Here is a 20,759-nt window from a genome sequence, read left to right as displayed (position 1 = left end):
GAAGGACACACCATCACTTAAATACCTCTCAACATGAACACCTGATCACCACAAGAAAAATTATGTAAACTGGAGTCATAGTATATATAATTTAAAGTACCACATTTATATACTCTTACATGCATTTTCATGGTTTAAATAATTATAATTAATGTTGAAAAATAAACAAACAAGGTAAGAAGAAAAGAGACAATCATATGGTACCAATGAATCCAATAAATAAGGAAAAGATGTACCGTGAGTTCATTGGGTAGCTGGTTTTGATGGAAAGAAGTTTGAATAAAAGAATATGAAAAGACATAATCAGCAACTCAAAAGACTATACAATATTCAAGATATATAGAGCAAGAAAACATCAAAAAACTTGCTTCCTGAGATAGCTAATCAACAATAAATGATTCATACTTGAATTTGTAATATCATCAATGAAAAATTAACATGCTTAGATAATGGAAGTGACAAAATGTTGTTCTCACTCAGCCTAACTCAGCTCCCTTTTCTTCCAAAGACCCACACAAGGACTAATGCCTAACAAAGGTGATTTCCTTTTCAGGTTTAACTTCCGGGGATTCCACTGGATGAAAACCATGACCCACACCATCAAGGAGATTAACGAGAGGAAGGATATTTTGCCCAACCACACTCTGGGATATCAGATCCTTGATTCCTGTTTCACCATCTCCAAAGCAATGCAGTCAGCACTGATGTTCCTTATAGGGCAGGAAGAAAACAAACCCAATATAAGAAATAGTATTGGAGCATACCTGGCAGGAATTGTTGGATCAGGTGCATCAGCCCTATCTATTGCTCCTTCAAGGGTCCTAAGGTTGTATAAAATACTTCAGGTATACAGAACATCACGCTGAGTATTAACTTATAAAGAAATACAAACTGTGTGCATGGAAGTTTCAGTCAATAACTAAGGCTGAGGGAAGGGTGAGCTTAGCTGCTGAGACAAACAGGGATGCTTAGTCAGGCTCAGCAAACGGAAAGTGCTGCCTGCTTAGAGGTGATTGGAGACTCTCTATATGCTTAGCACCGTGCCTTAATTGATGGCGGTTGTGATCCAGTGATTTGTTGATGTTTCACTAGGCACAATACTCAGCAGCACTGTGTGAAGACCAGGTTTGGTCATCCACAAACACTTGTTGATTGGTTGGTAGACAGTTTAAAGTACTCAGTCTTATCTTTGCCTTTATTAATGCTTATTATTCATGATCCTAATTGTTCACTCAGCCAAACTGAAATCAACCTGGGAGCTTCACAAGTGTAAAGTTTTAGAATGCTTACCTTACAAATTATTTTAAATTTGAAGGGAGTGATACATTTTAATCTAAGAATAGATGATATGAGGAAGAATGGATGACTTAAAATAAAAATAAAGCTCTATAAGTATTTCTAAGGATGAGTTTTTAAAGTGTCAGTAGTCAGCTCTTAGTAATGTAAATGCTGATTAAGTTTATTTGTATTACTGAAGCAATGGTAGCCCGATTTGCATAGCATTTCTGGATTTCTGTTGTGTTGTTGTGCTGGGGATTGAAACAAGGGCCTTGTGCATGCTAGGCAAATGCTAGGACTGAGCTACAGCCCCAGTCCTGCAGAGTATTTCTATAGAGCAACTAGTATAAATATAGGAGGAACAGGAAAATGCTGAGAAACAGAACTATGAGGAAGGGTCGAGTGATTCAGCTGATACCTTAGGTGTGGGCTCCATGCATCTCAGCTAAATTCTTGTTGCTGTGAGCTTTATCTTCCACCAAACACCAACGGTGATTCAAACATAGGGTAGAAACTTCTACATAGGTTTTCTCTACTAAATCCTTGCAGTGAATCTCTAATGATGATAAAATAACACTTCTCTGTGACAGATGCTTTCATATTTATCTCATTTACTGTGTTGAATAACCTGAAAATCTAGATTATGTTACCCTAATTTCACTTGTGAGGAATCCAGGGTTTAGTAGCCTTAAGTAAATTATCTAAGATATCATACTGAGAGATTACTAAGACTTATAAACCAGGTGTATTTGCTTCTTAATAAGTCCTTGCATAAGATACCTGATGAAAAGCCTGAGTGACTTGACTTAGGGAAGTTACCTTGTCTCAGGAGAACACTCAGAAAGGGAAGATGTCATTCTTGTCAGTGCTGTGAGTCCATCTCTGAAAAGTAGTGCGCTGAATGTCTTCATCTTAATAACTACCCCCCTCCTAACACAGTTAGGGTGGGATAGGAAAGGGGTCCAAAGTATTCCCTCCCACAGAGTAGAAAGAAGAGTAGAGAGTCCTTTTGTCTAAGGAATGGTGTGAGAATAAAGGAAATGTTAAATTCCCTCCCTCTCACTAAATACCTTCTGAAATTGTGTCCTTTAAGACTTGGCTTTTGCTTTCTAATAACTGCATGAATATTTTCAATTTTAGGGTGGCTATTCTTCTACCTGCTCAGTTCTTAGTGACAAATACTGATTGCCATTTCTTTTTCTTTTTCTTTTTGCATAGTAACGGATGACAGCAAATAGTCCAAGGCCGTGGTTAAACTTATCCAACACTTTGGTTGGGTCTGGGTAGGCACTATTGCAGCTGATGATGATTTTGGGAATTGTAGAATAAATGTGTTTACAGGAAATTTGGAAAGTGTCAGTCTCTGCATTGCATTCTCTGAAACCATTCCCAAAGTCTATTCCAATGAGAAAATGCAAAAAGCTGTTCATGCTATTAAGAGCTCCACTGCCAAAGTCATTGTGCTCTTTGCATCTGACCTTGACCTCAGTCCTTTTGTGATGGAAATGGCTTATCATACCATAACTGACAGAACATGGATAACTAGTGAAGCATGGATTACCTCAGCCCTCATTGCAAAGCCTGAGTATTTCCCATATTTTGGCGGAAGTATTGGATTCACAATACCAAGAAGTGATATACCAGGACTAAAAGAATTCCTTATGATGTCCACCCTAGCAAGGATCCAAATGATGTTCCGACCATTGAATTCTGGCAAACTGCTTTTAACTGCACTTGGCCCAATAGCAGTGTTCCATACAACATTGACCGCAGGGTGAATATGACTGGTAAAGAAGACAGATTGAGTGCCATGTCTGATCAGATGTACACTGGAGAGAAGACGCTGGAAGATCTTAACAATACCTATTTGGGTATGTCTCAGCTAAGAATTGCCAACAACATCAGACAAGCTGTGTATGCCATGGTGCATGCCTTGGATCATCTGAGCAGATGTATAGAAGGCAAGGGACCATTTCTTCCAAGCAAATTTTGTGCTTATATACCTAACTTTGAGCACTGACAAGTAAGTTCTCATTTTACCTCATGGTACAGCTTGCAAATTATAAGAATGAATACTATTAAAATTATTGATTTGCCTGTGTATAATAGATTATTTAGTAGAGTATTTCTTCATACAATCACCCAAGATAATGGTTTGATGGTGTGGCCTGAAGGCATATTTTAAGCTCCCATTTATTAGCAGAATTATTATTAGCTTTGTTGTGAATGATATAAAAAAAAACTACTGAAAACTGTGCCTTACACAGTGCCTTAAAGATAGTATTTTTTTCTTCATATAAATGAAATTTAAAGGTAAGCATTTTATAATTGAAGGAGTTGCTGGTTCTTCTGTCTTGTCACTCAATCCACAATATGGAGCATCAACTCATAATCTAGATGTCTATGTGGGCTTCAAACATTATGTCCACATTTTAACTGGCAGGAAGGAGAAATATCAAAGACCTGTATGTCCCTGCACTTAAGGATCATTCCTGGAAAATACATGCAATTCTCCTCACTTCCCATCAGTCAGACTTTATTTGCACGCTCTCATCTAGCTCCAAGGGACACTGGAAGATGTAGACTTTATGCAGTGTGTGAGGGGCCACAAAAGAGCATGAATGCCGGGAGGTGAAGATTATGGGGGCTCTTTTGGAGTTTGGCTTCTACATATCCTCTCACTGGTCTGATGTTAAAGAGCTCATGTTGGGACATAGTAGACTGAGTGGGCTCCCCAAGATGCACACCAAACCAGGAGGGCTCTCTACTTATTTCCTTGAGAACCTCCTCTATATCCTCTAAAGGATACAGCATGAGCATGCTTGATCTGGTACTCAATAATGCATCCTGCAGCATCTCTAAGTTGTCCTCTTTCCTTTTCTTGACCTTCACCATTTACTCCTTTGCAGCACTGAATTGTTTGCTATGCCCATCAGAGTTCACAGTGACTGAAACCATTGCATTTTCATTTTGGAATTGATTACACATTGCATGTAGGTTTGTATCTTCTTAGTCTCTCCCAATCTGTGACAGTTCTTTCTTTCCTTGTTTTCCATCAGCTTGATACTTTGATAGGTACTGGATAGATAATTTCAAAATGTTTTCAATTTGGATTTGTCTATTTCTTGGCAAGAATATGAAGGGATAATGTGTCCCTAATACCCCATATCAGAAAGCATACTAAGGTGGCATTACTTTTGATCATATAATTACAGTGATGCCACCATTATTTTCCACTGTGAATTTCCTGTATTTCCCTTTGGAATTAATAATTATCTTTGGGGGAGTCATATATTAAGGCTGTCAGAATTCCCTGTTTTTCATCATACTTTTTCTCACCAATTTTAAAATCCATTGTTGATTCTTTTTGCCTTAAACAACCACTACTCTATTGTTTGAAAAATGATGACTTTTCCATTTCCTGATTCCTTCTACATTTTTAACCAGAGTTCTCCTCCTTCACTGGTTTGTTATGTCAATATGGACTAAAGGATGCTTGCTTATATTCTATGAGTAATCATCCATTATTACTTTTATTTTTTATCTTGTTGTTCAAAATTTTCCAGTGTTAACCATTGAGAGACTCTTTGAGTTGGCTCCTGTTTCTTTTGACATATTCCTATAATTTCTGTTTCTTAACCTTCTAGAACCCTAAGACATCCCAGGCTCATTTGTACTTTCACTGCTCCAGCTCTGTACACAGCCATTTCTCCAGAGAATCCTGTTTCTAGTTACTGAAAAATGAAATCTGGAAACCAAGCCAGATTTGACTGTTATATGAGTTCATTGGTATTAAAGAAGTTGTGATAAAGATAAAATGAGTAACATATTTTACAGGTAAACAGGAGTCTCTTCATTTTGAAACAAGTCTTCTTGAGTTTGTATTTCAGACAGCAAAGATGTAGAGAAAGAGGAAAAATATAACCCCATAAATTAGATAAGAGTTTGAAATTGTTTTTTTCCCATAAACCTTGTTTTCCTTATAATTGAATTTTTATAAATCGCTTTTCCCGTTTTCTCCCATTGTTTTCTAGCTTTCCACATATATGAAGCCATTGATGTTTATAACTCATGATGGAAGGAAACTAGAGCTTGATTCAAAGGAAGATGTGAAAAACAGATACTGTGATCTTCTAAATTGGCAAATAGGTGAGAATGGAGAAATTGCCTTTGTGAAAGTTGGAAAATATAAATTTGGAGGGTCTAAATTTAAACTTATTTTTACAAAATGGCAAAAATATTTTGGAACACTGAATCATCAAGGGTTAGTAGTTTTGACATTTAATTTTTTCTGTTTTTAATCTTTTCCCTCGGTGATAATATGACAGTTTCGTGGTACATGCAGCATACTTGGATCCTTTTCATCCCCGATGATGCTTCTCCCTCCCCCACCACATAGTCCTACTTTTACATTCATCTTTTTAAAGACATAGATTCTGCATATGAAAGAAAATGTGATATTTGTCTTTCTGAGTCTAGATTATTTTACTTCACATGATGGTCTCTAGTTCCAACCATTTTCCAGAAAATGACATAATTTCATTCTACTTAATAGCTGAATAACAGTCTATTGTGAATATATAACACATTTTTCTTTAATCAGTTGATGGGCACCTAGTACTCCCTCAATAGTTTGGCAGTTGTGAAGGGTACTTCAATAAATATGGGCTTCTGGTATCTTTTTTGTGTTATGCTGACTCATATTCCTTTTGATGTATGCCTAAGAGTTGTATAGCAGGATCGTATGTTAATTCTATTTTTATTTTTTTGAGAAGACACCATATTGATTTCCACTGTGGCTGCACTACTTTACATTCTCACCAATGGTATATAATGGTTCTTTTTTCCCATATCCTCACCAACATTTGTTGTTGTTTGTTTTCTTGATGGTGGCTATTGTGACTGGCTCTCACGGAAATCTCAATGTAGTTTTTATTTCATTTCCTTTATGGCTAAGGAGATTGAACATTTCTGCTTGTATTTATTGCTTATTTGCACTGCTCTTGAGCTTTGTCTGTTCAATTTGTTTGCCTATTTATTAGTGGAATAATTTAATCTTTTGTTATTTAATGTTTTGATCTCTTTATATATTCTGATATTACTCCCTGGTCAGATGAATAACTGAGAAAGATTTTTTTCCCCATGGGTTGTCTTTTTATTCTTGTAATTGTTTCCCTTGCTGTGCATAAACTTTTAATTTGATGCCATCCTATTTATCATTTGTTGCTCTTACTTCTTGAACTACTGGAGGGCTATTGAGAAAGTTGTTACCTATGTTCATATCATGAAGTGTTTTCCCTAATGGTTTCAAAGTTTCATGTCCTACATTAAGGTCTTTGATCCGTTTTCAATTCATTTTTGTATAGCATGAGAGATAGAGATCTAGCTTCAGACTTCTACAAGTAAATATCCAGTTTTCCAAGAATCATTTGTTGAAGAGGCTGTCTTTTCTCCAACAAATGTTTTTGCCATCTTTGTGAAGAATCCAATGACTATAACTAGATGGATTTATTTCTGGATCCTCTATTCCATTCCATGGCTCCATCTGTTTTTGTGTCATTTACTATATTGTTTTTTACTGTGATGGTATAGTATAACTGGAAGTCATGTATTATGATACCTCTAGCATCATTCCTTTTGCTCAGGATTGCTTTGGTTATGTGGTTTTTGTGTGTGCTGTCATATGAATTTCAGGGTTAGTTTTTCAATTTCAGTGAAGAATGTCATTGGAATTTTGAGGGGGCTTACAATATATAGGCAATATGCTAGGTCATATGGCTATTTTCATAATAAACATTTCTTCCCTTTCTATATTATGGAATAATTTGTGGAGCATCACTGTTAGTTCTTTCAAAGTCTGGTAGAATTCAGCCACTGCTGAATCATCTGGTTCTGTTTCCATCTCATTGATCATTATAGATCTGTGTAGACTATTTATGTTCTTGATTTAATTTTGGTAGGTCATATGTTTCTAGAAATTTATCTAATTTATTGTCATATAAGTTTTGAAAACTTTCATTAATGATCTTCTAAATTTCGTTGTTATCTGTAATACACCCTTTTCATCTCTAATTTTATTAATTCAGGCTTTTTTCTCTTCTTTCAGTTAGTTTGGCTGTGGGTTTCTTAATTTTTTTTATATTTTCAAAGACAAAATTCTTTTTTATTTTAAAAAAATTTTTATAGGGTCATTCACAGCAGTGGGTTTAATAAAACATAAGGGCTCCTCAGTGAAATAGACAAACAGTGGGATAGTATACAACTGTTAAAATAGCATTTTAGCAAGACAAATTATGGTAACCTTAGAAAAATTATCAAAACACCAAGTACATTTAAATCTCTAAACAGTACCTGATAAAACCTAGGTGCAAAAAAAATTGAATATCAGACACACTATAGGCCAAAGTGTTTTCTCTTATATCCAACTCACCATAACTCTTATGTCAGCTATTTCTATTTTAAATGAATGTACTGTGCTTGCCTGAGATAATTATAAAAGGAAAAAAAGACATCTTCAAAAGAGATGAAGATTAATAATAATAATTAGACAAAGGCTATTTTGCAATTTTTTTCCTAATTTTATACAATTCTGGGTAACAACTCTTTGTACTATGTCTTAGTGGATTACAACCAAAGAAGTCCTTTAAATTAGTATTATCCAAGGGATTCTCTGCTTTAGGAAAAACTGCCGTGTTAAAACATGGACATACAAATGTAGTAGATTTTCTAAAATACATGCATACTTGGATTTACAATCAAAAATACCTTTGCTTAGGGATACCCATCATACCTTGATATGGCTCAGTATACCAAACTGATTTTTTCAATTTTTCTAGTCCATCTATTGCATAAAGAAAAAAGGTATATCCACAGAGTGAAAGGTAGTAATTTGTCAATGGATAATGATTGATACTACAATACCACATATTAGTAACTGTCATGATACTTACCCATAATAAGGCCAAGGATAACCAAGTCACTGTTCACCCATCCACAGCCTGGTAAGTTATAAATCAGGTGGTTACTAAAGTTAAGCAGGGTTTACAAATTTTTTTTGCTGCTGCTGATTGTTTGTTTCAGACAGGTTCTTGCTATCTTGTCCTGGCTGGTCTTGAACTCATGAGATCAAGAGATCCTCTTGTCTCAGCTTCCTGGGAAGCTAGGATTTTAAGGACATACTACCACTCCCAGCTAGTGGTCAATTTTGTGATTCTGTCCTACTCAGAATCATTGAGCAGCTTTTTCCTATGAAGCAACATCTCAGAAAGTAGTGATTCCATAGCTATGATGGGATGCTTGTTATAACTGGTCATTCGGACTGTCCACTCGCACCCTAGATCCTACAGTTGTGCATTTCTAGGTCCCATTTGAATTGTTGGGGGCAAGTGGGACATAGGAAGAGGCAGGTCCATATACAATAGTTACAGAATTTACTAATCATTTATTTAACATTGTTTCAGTGGCTTCTGCTGAAATTAGCAATAGAAATTCTTGATTTACTCTAACCCATATGCAAAGAAGACAACTGTGGATGGTAAAACAAAGTAATCCAAGACAAATCTCAGAATCAAAAAACTTAGAAGAAAATAAAATAAAATTCCTTAGGCTTGTGTGAAATATAAACAAGGGAGGAGATAGTACAGAAATAGTTGATGCTGAAAGGCAAAAGGATTAAAACAAAACAAATTAAAGTTTTAACACATGGGTCAAGTTACTGCAATTTGACATTAGCATTACATTTTATTAGTCATAGCTTTTGGCTGGTGGAGTGGCTCAAGAGGTAGAGCACCTGCCTAGCAAGCATAAATCCTTGAGTTCAAACCCATTACTGCCAAAAAAAAAGTCATAGCTCTTACTTGCTGTACTGTTTTATTAAAGGGGTTCTTTCAACTTTATTGAAGTATAATTGACAGGTGGATATGTTAGTTAGTTTGACTATGGTATTTAACAATATATGCATGTATCAAAACATCAAGAAGTACCTATTAAATATATCAAGCAAAGAGTTGCTTGATAAGAAACAAAATGCCTCTGCTGTAAAATCAAAATATGTAAACAATTACTAAAAATGGATGCATTTACGTGCTTTGGCTTTGTTTATGATGTAGTTAGGAGATTGTCTAGGCACTTTCCAAACATGTTGTCAGGTGTTTATTTTGAAGAAGTAGAATAAATATTCCATGACAATTTTGAAATAGAACTATGGGTTTTTTTCAGAGTTTATTATAATTAAAATGGCCAAATAAGGTTAACAATAACACAATGTCATAATTAGCGAGTATGTTGATTTCTTATTGGAAGTGCCAGAAGGCGGCCATATTAATACTGTTTTGACTAAGCCTTGCAGATAAGTATGGCTCTTTAGAAAAACTGGAGGTAAGATGGCTCATAAATGGCCAGAAATCTAAAGAAGCTGTTAGGATGGAAATCAAATACAACCTTTGACATTTTAAATTCAGATTTACTTTTAAGGAGCACCTTTTGTAGAAGAGGAAGCAAGAAAAATAAGCTCTGGTCTTCTCTGCTGTATGAAATACTATTTATCAGGTGATTTGAACCTGAGCAAAGGTTCAAATTAATAATGACTAAACATAAGATTGGGAATTAAATCATATATATGTATGAAAATAGCAAAATAAAACTTACTAAAATGAATCAAAAAGAGGAGGAGGAGGGAATGTTTTCAGAATAGTATTACAGATGGTAAATTTGATCAAAGTACATTATATGCATGTCTGTAACTATCACAATGAAACCTCTTTGTTAAAGTAATTTATGCTAATAAAAATTAAAGTAATAAAACAAATGCTGACATACTGTCACTTAAAGATTTTCAAACTGTTCCAATAACCAAAATGGATTTAAACAATTCCTTTGTGCATGTCAACTGAGTAAAACCTTTCTTACTCTCTTGACCTGGAAAATTAAGATTTAGGTCAAAAATTTGCTTTCACTAAGAGAGTTACATTATCGTATTTCGCTACTTTTATCATGAAATTAATTGGAAGATTGATAAATCCCTCACTTTCTTGTGAACTAAATAAACATCACAGTTGGAGAACAAATAATAGTTGTATTACTCTCAAGAATTTATAATTTGATGAGTTGAAGTTTTATTTAATATAATCCTTTAACCACATAATTTTTTTCTTATCCACTTAGTTTGGTTTCTGTTAAGATGAAATGACTAATTTAAACTTTGATTAATTTGAAAAGTTAGCTTAATTTAGATCAGGCTTAAGTACTCTTTATTTTGAAGTACTATTCATTACTTACGCATTGGATTAAACTTCTGTGAGCAAAATAGCTAATGTTTATTGAATCTGTTTTAGGCATAATGGTTTCCACGCCTCACGCCTTAATTTTAATACATCGTTATTTGTTCCTTATTTCCACGTCTTCACCTGTAAAAAAGAGGGTAAGATCCAAATCCATAGCAGAATCTGGTTTGAATATTAAATGAGATCATTTGTATAAAGCACTCACGCATAGAGTAAGCACTCAGTAACTATAAGATCAGCTATTTTGATAATTCCAGCAGCCATATCTTGGCCTATTGTTATTATGTTTAGATATTATTATTCTTGCTTCAATTCTTAAAGGAATTGACTATTGGTGTGTGTATAGCAGTGCTACTGATTTTTGTATATGGACTTTGTATCCTGCACTTTGTTGAACTTATGAATTTTAATTATTTTTTTCTGAAGCCTTTGGGTTTTCAAGATTTAAGAGTATGTTATTTGAAAACAATGATATGTTGACTTTCCCTTTTCTAATTTGTATGTCCTTTATTTTTTCCGCTTGCCTAATGGCTCTGGCTAGGACTTCCAGTCTGTGTTTAGAACAGTGGTAAAAGCAGGCATCCTTGTCATCTTCCAGATCTTAGAAAGCTATGAGATTCTCCCCATTCAGTATGTTGTTAGCAGTTGCTTATTCCCTCCTCTTCAATAGTTTGGAATACTTTTAAAAAGCTGACAATAATTCCTATTTAAATATTTTATTGAATTTAGCAGAGAAGCCATTTGTTTCTGAGCTTTGCTTTGATGGAAACCTTTTAATGACTGATCGAATCTCACTACTCATTATAGGTCTGTTCAGGTTTTCTGTTTTTTTATGATTCAGCCTCTGTAAGGTGTATGCAACTGAGGATTTTATTTTGTCCATTTCTTCTAGGTCATCAAATTTATTGGCCTATAGTAGTCATAATAATATCTTATGTTGCTTTGTATTTCTGTGGCATCACTTGTAATGTCTACCTTTACAAGTTCAATTTTATTTATTTGAATCCTCTCTCTCTTTCTCTTTCATTCTCTCCCTCTCTCCCTCCCTCCCTCCCTCCTTCCCTCTTACAAGGTTTCATTATATAGCTCACTCTGGCCTTGAACTCACTCTGTAGCACAGGTTGGCCTTGAACTCACAATTCTCCCATTTTAGCTTCCCACATGCTAGGATTACCAGACTGTGCCACCTGCCCAATTTCCTCTCTCTTTTTCTTATTAGTCTAGCAAAGGGTTGCTGTTTTGATCATCTTTTATAAAAACCAGTTCTTCCTTTCATTTATCTTTGGTATTTTTTAGTTTCTATTTCTATTTTATTTGTTACTGCTCTGTTATTTATTAGTTCTACTAATTTTGGGTTTGAATTTTTCTTGTTTTTCTAGCTCCTCTAGATGCAGCATATAGTGTTTGTTTGACATTGTCTGCCTTGCGGATGAAGGCACTTGGCACAAACTTTCATCTCAGTGTTCAGTTTGCTACATGCCATAATTTTAAATTTCTTTTTATCTCTCTCTTTTTGTGGTGCTAGGGATTGAACTCAGATCCTTATGAATGCTAGCAAGTGCACCATCACTGACTTATATCTCTGGCACTTAATTTTAAAATTTGCTATCCATCAACCATAGGTCCTCTAGTCCTCCTTACCCTTTTCTGCACAATTGTTTTCATATTCAAATCATTTTCTCAGATTCAGGCTTGAGGGAGGATTTCTAAAAACAGCCTTTCTGGAATTTAATGAGTATTTCTCTACTTACAAGTATTTTGAAGTGTGTAGCATTCCTAGGTTTTTTGAGATGTTGAAATCATGGTTTCTGTTTCTCCCCTTCCTCTCCCCTTTCCTCCTCACCCTCCTCCCCACCTTCTTCTTCTTCTTAGTGTGTGACCTCCCCTCTAAAAGTACTTCTAGAGGGAGTTCATTTGTTTTCAGGGTCAAAGAATAAGAGGGAGGATTAACAGGTTTATAATGTAATTTAAGGTAGAAAACACCAGTTACCAGGATGGTATATGTATTGATGAAAATACGTGTTCAAAAGGTTTATGTATTTTTTAAAATCCTACATTGGTATATTAAATGAAGAAATGTTGAGCTTTACCAGCTTCAAAATTCTTTTCAAAATTTACTGAAGAGGTAGTTGAAATAAGGATTAGGATTAGATGTACTAGTTTTCGATGTAAAATGCTTAGCCAAGATTAAAGCTATTCTTTTCATTACCATTACAATTTTTGTTACTAATTATACTTCATTGCTATTATAAATTTTCTACTTTGCCCTTCTATAGCAAGTTGTTGATATGCAGAACTGCAGTTCTGATCATTTTACAAAGAAAGTGTTCAGTGAACCTGGGTATGGTGGTACATGCTGTAATCTCAGCACTTTGGAGGCTAAGGCAAGAGGATTACATGTTTGAGAACAGCCTGGACTACATATTTGTCTCAAAAACAAATAAGCAAACAAACAAAAAAGCAGCTGAAGAAAAACAGAGAAATTTAAAGGGAAACTCTCACTTACCAGACAGTTGAACTTTTCAACTTTAAAGGAAAAGTAAAACTATAGTAAAGTAAAACTTTTAAAGGAAAAGTAAAACTAGAGCATTTGATAATCTAATCAAGTGCTTACTGCTGTGAGAATCATATAGTTACAGTGAGCAAGCATTGGCAATTTAATCTTCCATGTAAATATCAGAATGGAGGAACTAGGAGAAGTGAAAGAGAAATCCAAGTGTGTCAGCATAGCCAAAGAATTTTTCCCTTTGCTGTAACAAGACTTTTTTGGCATGGGAAAGCTGGGGACTATGGAGGGAGTTTTTTCCATCTTGTTTATTATTCATGTATCTTCTCTCTTGACCTGAGATCTGAGATCCTCAAATAGTCTTCCAGATTATGTGGGAAAGCATCTAAGAATGAGGGACAGGAACTCAATGTTTCTGAGCTCCTATGCTGTACGACATCTATGAGAGCCTATTTGTGTGCTGTTCTCAGCTTCCCATAAGTAGCAGTAAAGACACTTACTCACAAACACACACATGACTACACGTACATGAGTCTCTCCCTTTCTTGGCTCATTCTTAAGCAACACTTGAATATATCAGGCCAGAAGCAAAAATAGCAACATACCAATATTTGACAATGAAGAGGCCAGAGCTCTGCTGCATTTTATTTCTCTATTTACTCTGTCCAACCCAGTAGCTCCTAATCACAGATAGCTTTATGATGTAAATTAATTAAAATTAAATGAAAAATATACTTCAGTTCTTTAGTCACATCAAGTGCTCAACAGACACATGTAGCCAGGGTCTACCATGTAGGACAATTCAGAAGTGTAATAATCCTATCATGCAGAAAGGGCAGAGTTGCCTTAAACTTAAAGCCTAAGCCATCTTCTGTGCCCTGGAGCTTTGATGGTGAATTGTTTAACAGTGAGTATTGAGACCTCTCTTTTATACTCCTTGCTAGAGGTAATGTTATGCATGAAAAAAGGAAAATATTATTGTTTGTATATACAAAGTTTACCGAATGCTTGTTCTAATAAATATATAAAATAATAAAGACTAATAAAGACTGACAAAAATATATACAATTTAGTAATAGATTTCAATTTAAAAAATGTTTCAGTAATTTTATTTTTGCTTATCTTCTGTGTTAAAATTAGGGTTATATTCATATGATGAAATCACTTCAAATGTAATTCAATTCAAATTTAATACACATTTAATAATAACATTGCAAAAAGATTACTACCTTCGAAGTTCTTACAAACTGATGAGTTAATTCACTGAGCAAATATTTATGAAACACAATGTTTCATGTGCATGGGAAGTGGGGACACATCAGTGTGCAAATAGAACAAGACCCTGTTTGCTGGAGTGGGAGAAAGTAGACCACAGGTAAATGTTAAATGTGTAAATTACATAACACTTTAAATGGTAATAGAGAAAAAAATAACAAAAATTGAGATAAGGATTGCTGGGAGGAATATTTATTGTAATTTCATACATTGTGGTCAAGGAAGTCCTCAGTGGTGTGACATTTGAACAAAAGTTCAAAATAAAAGGAATCCATGCATTGTCAAGGGAAAGAACATTCCAAGCTGAGGGAACTTCTAAACCTTGAGGCAAGGTGTGCTTGGAATTTTGGAGGATCAGTAAAGAGATCAAGATGTCTGGAAAGAGTGAAGGAGAGAGAGAGCAGCAAACAAGGTAAGGGAGGAGGGAGAGGTTAGGACAGGCAGAGCCTTGGCTGTTCAAGGAGTTGCCTTTTGCATTGAGTGAGAAGAGTCTTGACAGAGGATACTGATGATCTGACTTGGGATTAAAGGATCATTCTGCCTGCCGTGCTGTAAATGGACTGAGTGAGAGGTGAAGAGTGGGGGAAGGGTAGAACTAGGGAAATTGTTAAAAGACCATAAACAAAAATGAAAGTATCTTGAACCAGTATAGGTCTGGTAGAGATGGTAAAATTAGTTATAGTTTCGTTATCTTCTAGGCAGAAGAGACTAGATTTGCTGACAGTTTGGACCTACAGATGTCAGCATGAAGCAATTAGAGGAGTGTGTAAGTTGTGATTTAAGTCATGTTGGTAAACTGAGTCTGGTGCTTGATGAGAATCAATGCCTGACTAAAGGAGAGTGTATACATAAGCAATTAACAAAAGCTTGGAAATGATGAATAAGAGTGGTGGTGTTGGGAACAGAAATGTGGAACTTGGGAGCGGGAATAGGGTTAACGATGGTTTTAGACATTTTGAATTTGAGGTATGGTAGAATCTCATGGTGGGAACATGTTGCAAGTTTAGAATATGGAATTACATAGAGGTCAGGTGGGAAATGTTGGTGTTAGAGATCAAGATTAGGGAATTCTTCCGGAGATGCTGGTCGATGACAAGAGAATGATGACCTGCTTCCCACTGAGACATAAAAGCATAAGATAAAGCCCCAAACCCAAGAAAATGCTCAGTTATGAGGACAGTGGGGAAAGTAGAAACATGGGAATGCTATTGATTATAAAAATAAAACACAGTATTTATGCCAATCTTATCCCAGTCACAAACCTCTTGATTGGTTTACCTCAGTAGCTTCAATTTTCTTATTCCTGGATTATTCAAGGAAAGGAGAATGCACACCTCCTTTCTCAATAGGTTATGGGAAGAGAAAGAAAAAAGCATGTTGCTGGAAAAGGCCAATGCAGGAAAGGCTGCATTGGAAATGAAGAATGACTGACTTTCTAAAATTAAAAATATTTCTGGATCTATAATGTTATCTGCACACTCTAAGGCCATTTTATCACTAAGCCTTTTGAGGTATTATATGTATTCTACATAGGAGATTTTCAATAAACCTGTGTTCTAGGCCTTTGACCTCTCTGGGCTATTTTACACTTAGAGGGGAAAACTGGATTTTGTCACAGTCAATTCTCTCCTCTTCTTTCAATAGGTCAAAGGGAGTTTACACAATGCACTGAAGACTACTGGTCCAATGCACAAAAGAGCAAGTGTGTGCTGAAGGAGGTGGAATTCCTGGCTCTGGATGAGGCCCTGGGGTTCACCCTTGTCATTCTCTCCATCTTCGGGGCTCTTGTGGTCTTGGCAGTCATGGTGGTGTATGTGCTCTACAGGCACACTCCCCTGGTGAAGGCCAATGACCGCGAGCTGAGCTTTCTCCTTCAGCTTTCTCTCATCATCACAGTGCTGTCTTCCATGCTTTTCATTGGCAAGCCACACAACTGGTCCTGCCTGGCCCGCCAGGTCACCCTGGCACTGGGCTTTTCTCTTTGTCTGTCTTGCATTCTTGGAAAGACTATTTCACCGTTTTTTGCCTACAGAATTTCCAAATCCAAGACCACGCTTATATCCATGCACGCCCTGTGTCAGAAACTCATTGTGCTGATCTCTGTTCTAGTCCAGACAGAGATAAGCACGGTCTACTTGGTATTGGAGCCCCCGAGGATTTACAAGAACATGGGATCTCAAAATGTAAAGATCATTCTGGAGTGCGATGAAGGATCTATAGAATTTCTGTGCGTCGTGTTTGGGATCGATGTCTTCCTGGCCTTCCTGTGCTTTCTCACCACCTTCGTGGCTTGCCAATTGCCTGATAATTATTATGAAGGGAAATGAATTTTAATTTTCAGGATGCTGGTCTTTTTCATTGTCTGGATCTCTTTTGTCCCTGCCTACCTGAGCACCAAAGGCAAATTCAAGGTGGCTGTGGAAATATTTGCTATCTTGGCATTCAGTTATGGTTTGTTAGGCTGCATATTTGCTCCCAAGAGCTTCATTACTTTGCTGAGGCCAAAGAGGAACAGTGATGAAACCGTTGGTGGAAGAGTCCCCACTATAGATAAGAACATCCAGCTGACTTCAGCTTCTGTAAGCAGCGAACTTAACAACACCACGGTGTCAACTGTTCTCGATGACTAGAAGTAAGTTACTTGTGTCCCTCCAAGCTGAGCTGGTGACATGGCTCAATGTTCCCTTTTAGGTTGCTCCTGTAGCAGCTCCCTGATGATCTGGGGTAATACTGAGGATTGGGGCTCTGGCAGTGTCATCTTTGCATGGTATATGAAATCTGTTCTGTACCATTTAGCAAGAATTAGCATACCTGTTGCTATTGAAATTGTAAACAACTTAATTCAAACATTTCATCAGGATGAGTAGTAGAGGATGTGACAGGCACAGTTTGTCTGACGTGATAAGGAAAAACTGACTCATGAATATAATTTTGTTCATGAATAATTGATATCTGATTGAGAACTCTATATTGACCTACTGAGGACAAAAAGAAACATTTTGCTCTACAGTCTATTAATGCCTCTCTATAATAGACATGTTTTTCTCTGAGTGAGATAAGTATTACAGTTCATAACCTTTCCCCTGGGAGTTTAGAGAATTCTTGGAAGACAGTTTGTTTCCAAGGACTGACCGGCATGTACAGCACACTGAAGGAACTGAAATAGCTCCAACTCTCAGTTCATTCTGGAACTTATAATAGAAATAGAAAAGTTTCTCAGATAGAAAAATGCCTGCCTTCTCCATGCTTTCCTGGAGGAGAATAAGTGTCTGAGTTTCAAAGCATCCTCTGCTTGATAAATAAAAACAAAAGAATTAGGACATCAGAACATCAGTTAAGTAAATCTTATAGTAAAGATCTCAATGTAAAAAGTGCAGTGCTTACCCAGAGCAGGTAGTAGAAGGCAAGATTTTTATAGGACAAATTCAATGGTAGATATTTGCCCTCTGATTATGTAGAGTTAACTGGAATTTAATTCCCATGTGGAAATGGTATTGAAATGTTTTCAGTCCCTTAGATTTGAACCTTTGAAAATGACCCCTATGTATTTATGTACATATCAATTAAATGTGTGTGAAACAGAAAGTGAAGAAGTACTGAAAAATGAAAAATACATGCTGACATTTGAGTCTACAAATTCAACAAGATCAGAAAGAGCTCTGTCTTCAAGAGAGCTTAATAATGTCCGTGAATCTCAATGAGCCACGCTGGGCAGAGGTTCCTGCAGGCGGTGGGAGCAGAAGGCAGAACCAGGATGATCAGCTTAGCAGGATAAATCTGTAGAAGCTTATTTACTGATTTGTAAAGAATGATCTTTCCAGACCAGAGAAAGGGATGAGTTTCGAAACCTGCAATTTAAATAGGAAGTTTACATCATGATTCAGCAAAACTCAGAGTGGCCATGCTTGCTGGAGGGGCCAGAGTATTCCAGCATGTTCTGGACAAGCATCGGTCCCCATCTTCACAGTGCTTTGTACCACAGCTCTGGTAATTATTAGGTGAGAATCTGCTTCACAGTGTGAAGAGCAAGGAAGCTGCCTTCTCTGGACATTCATTCATTTCATTTCATTTGTTTATTTCTCTGGCCTTTCATTCACAGGGATATCCTTTGGAAAAGACAGGATGAATTGTCAAATGTGGAGCAACAAGAAAAGGAAAAATGAAAATCTATGAATTAATTTCTCTTTCAGTTATGCATACAGCTTGAGCTTTCTTGAGGACCCATCTTGATATTAAAATTTTAAAAACCTTGAAGATGGCTCATGTGTAGTGATTTGGTTTACTTGATGCTCAAAATACTTCAGTCTCAGTGTAATCCATTTCTTTACTGAGATACTGGTTATTAAACACTTGGTCTTTAAAAAGATAATTGCAGAAGTCCATCTGGTTAACATCACAGGCTCCATTATTTCCTTTCATACTATACTGCTAAGCAATACTGTCTCATCAGACTACTTTGTTCTGATCTACAGCAGGTTCAGGAAATTAGAGAAAATAAATTCTATCAAAAATATAATGGGGGAGTGAACTTGTTCAAAGCATACTGCACATATGTATGGAATTATCACAATGATATATCATAGTATTGATGTATGCCAACTCAAAAATAAAAAAGAAAATATGGAAAAAGCTGAAAAAATGAAGTATCAATTGAACTTACATATTTAATGACAAGGTTTACTTTTGCAACTTTACAATTTTAAGGTACGACTTATATAAAATAGTGTGAAGCCATCTTGCTGCTTTGGCACACATGCATTGTAATAGACAGTGGCTTATGGCAGTGAGAATAAGCAATATGTAATAAAGATGATAGTCTAATTTGTAGTGTTGTTTATATCTCATAACATTGGAAGATATTTTCACCTTGGATGAAAATATCATTTAAAATTATTTCTAGAGGGAAAAAAATGAGTCTGCCCATACGTGTTGCTGTGTAAGAGAATCCCATCCAGAGTCTCTGGAGACACTCCCTGCTGTGGGTGAGCATCTGCTCATACCTCAGGCTGGGCCTTGGGGAGCAGCTCAGAATGGGTGTGGCATCAAAGTTATGTGGTTGCTGACTTGGGGAGCAGCAGAACAACAAACTGGATGAAACAAACAAAAAATCATTCCAAGACTACTTTACCCTGGACTGGCCTAGACATGTGCCAGATTGAGGTCTTTGGCAAAAAAAAAAAAAATATATATATATATATATATATGTATATATATATGTATAGCATGGGCACAAATTTAATACTTTGCATTAAGGCAAAAAAAAATCTGATAGGAAACAAATATATTACAAAAAAGGGTAAGTTTCTCTGATCTCATCTCTTCTATGCTGTTCATCTCCCAATAGCTCTCCGTTATCTGTGAGGAAGCATGAATCCAGCTGCCTTTACCTGACATTGAAGACCCTTTAAACTGTGTTCACCTTCTATTTTGAATGGTTGTCACCTGTTACTTTCCTACGCACATCCTTTTAACACAAGCCAGCCGCACTCCTGTAATTCCTGGAACCCACCTCTCGTTTTTGTTTCATGTTGCTTTTACTTTTGGTGCTATAATAATACTCCATTCATCCATCATCCATCCTTGAGGGGTTGATGTGCCCCAGACTCGGATTTAGGCATAGAAGGTATGCAAAGAAAAGGTATTGTCCCTCCACCCCAAGTGCTTGCCATCTTTGGTGGTGATAGATAGTAAGTTCATAATTCCCCTCCAATATGATGTGATAGAGAATATTCCTGGGTGAGGTATCATGTAATCAAATTATTGAAGGACAATAAAGTGCTAGACATATGAAAGAAGGATGATCTAATACAAGCATTGTACATAACCTACTGCTTATAGCATGGTAAGCACAGGCAATGCCAACTTCTCTTACCTTTTTATGTTTAATGCAGTATATAGTATCACATAGAGGACTCTGTACCTCTTTTCTATCGCTGGCCATTTTCTATTTTTATGTAGGGAAGTTTACATCTATTTATCTGTCTATCTATCTATCTATCTATCATCTATCTCTATCTATCTATCTATCTATCTATCTCTATCATCTATCTATCTATCTATCTAATATTTGCAAGCCTTTGCATCTAGAATATACTTTGCTCATAGTTGGTGCTCATTTTTTATGGATGGATGAATAAAGTCAGCAAAATAGCTAACCACTCTCTTGCAAGGCACAGGGGCAATGTTTCCATATAAGGTAAGGAGGAAAGGCTTGGGTCCTGGAGCACAGTAGAAGTGGAGGCAGGTATAAGGATCCTTTGGGAAACACAGTGAATTTCCAAGTTAGTGAGGACCATGTAGAGCACGAGAACTTCAGGTGGGTAAGGGAACTTCAGGTGTAGCACAGGAACTGAAAAGAAGGAGCTGAGTTAAAATAAAAAAGGGACACTTTAAAAATTTTTTTTACTGTGTGGGTGGGG

General features: G+C 36.2%; 1 pseudogene; it reads left to right on the top strand.

Moving 5' to 3' along the window:
• Window positions 1-548: 548 nt before the first annotated feature.
• LOC109680326 (vomeronasal type-2 receptor 1-like) lies at window positions 549-18,408 on the top strand (annotated as a pseudogene).
• Window positions 18,409-20,759: the final 2,351 nt, after the last annotated feature.

This window comes from Castor canadensis, chromosome 5 (genome assembly GCF_047511655.1).
Source record: "Castor canadensis chromosome 5, mCasCan1.hap1v2, whole genome shotgun sequence".
NCBI lineage: Eukaryota > Metazoa > Chordata > Mammalia > Rodentia > Castoridae > Castor > Castor canadensis.
The sequence above is the reverse complement of the archived record's forward strand: the minus strand, read 5'-3'. Positions and strand labels throughout refer to the sequence as shown.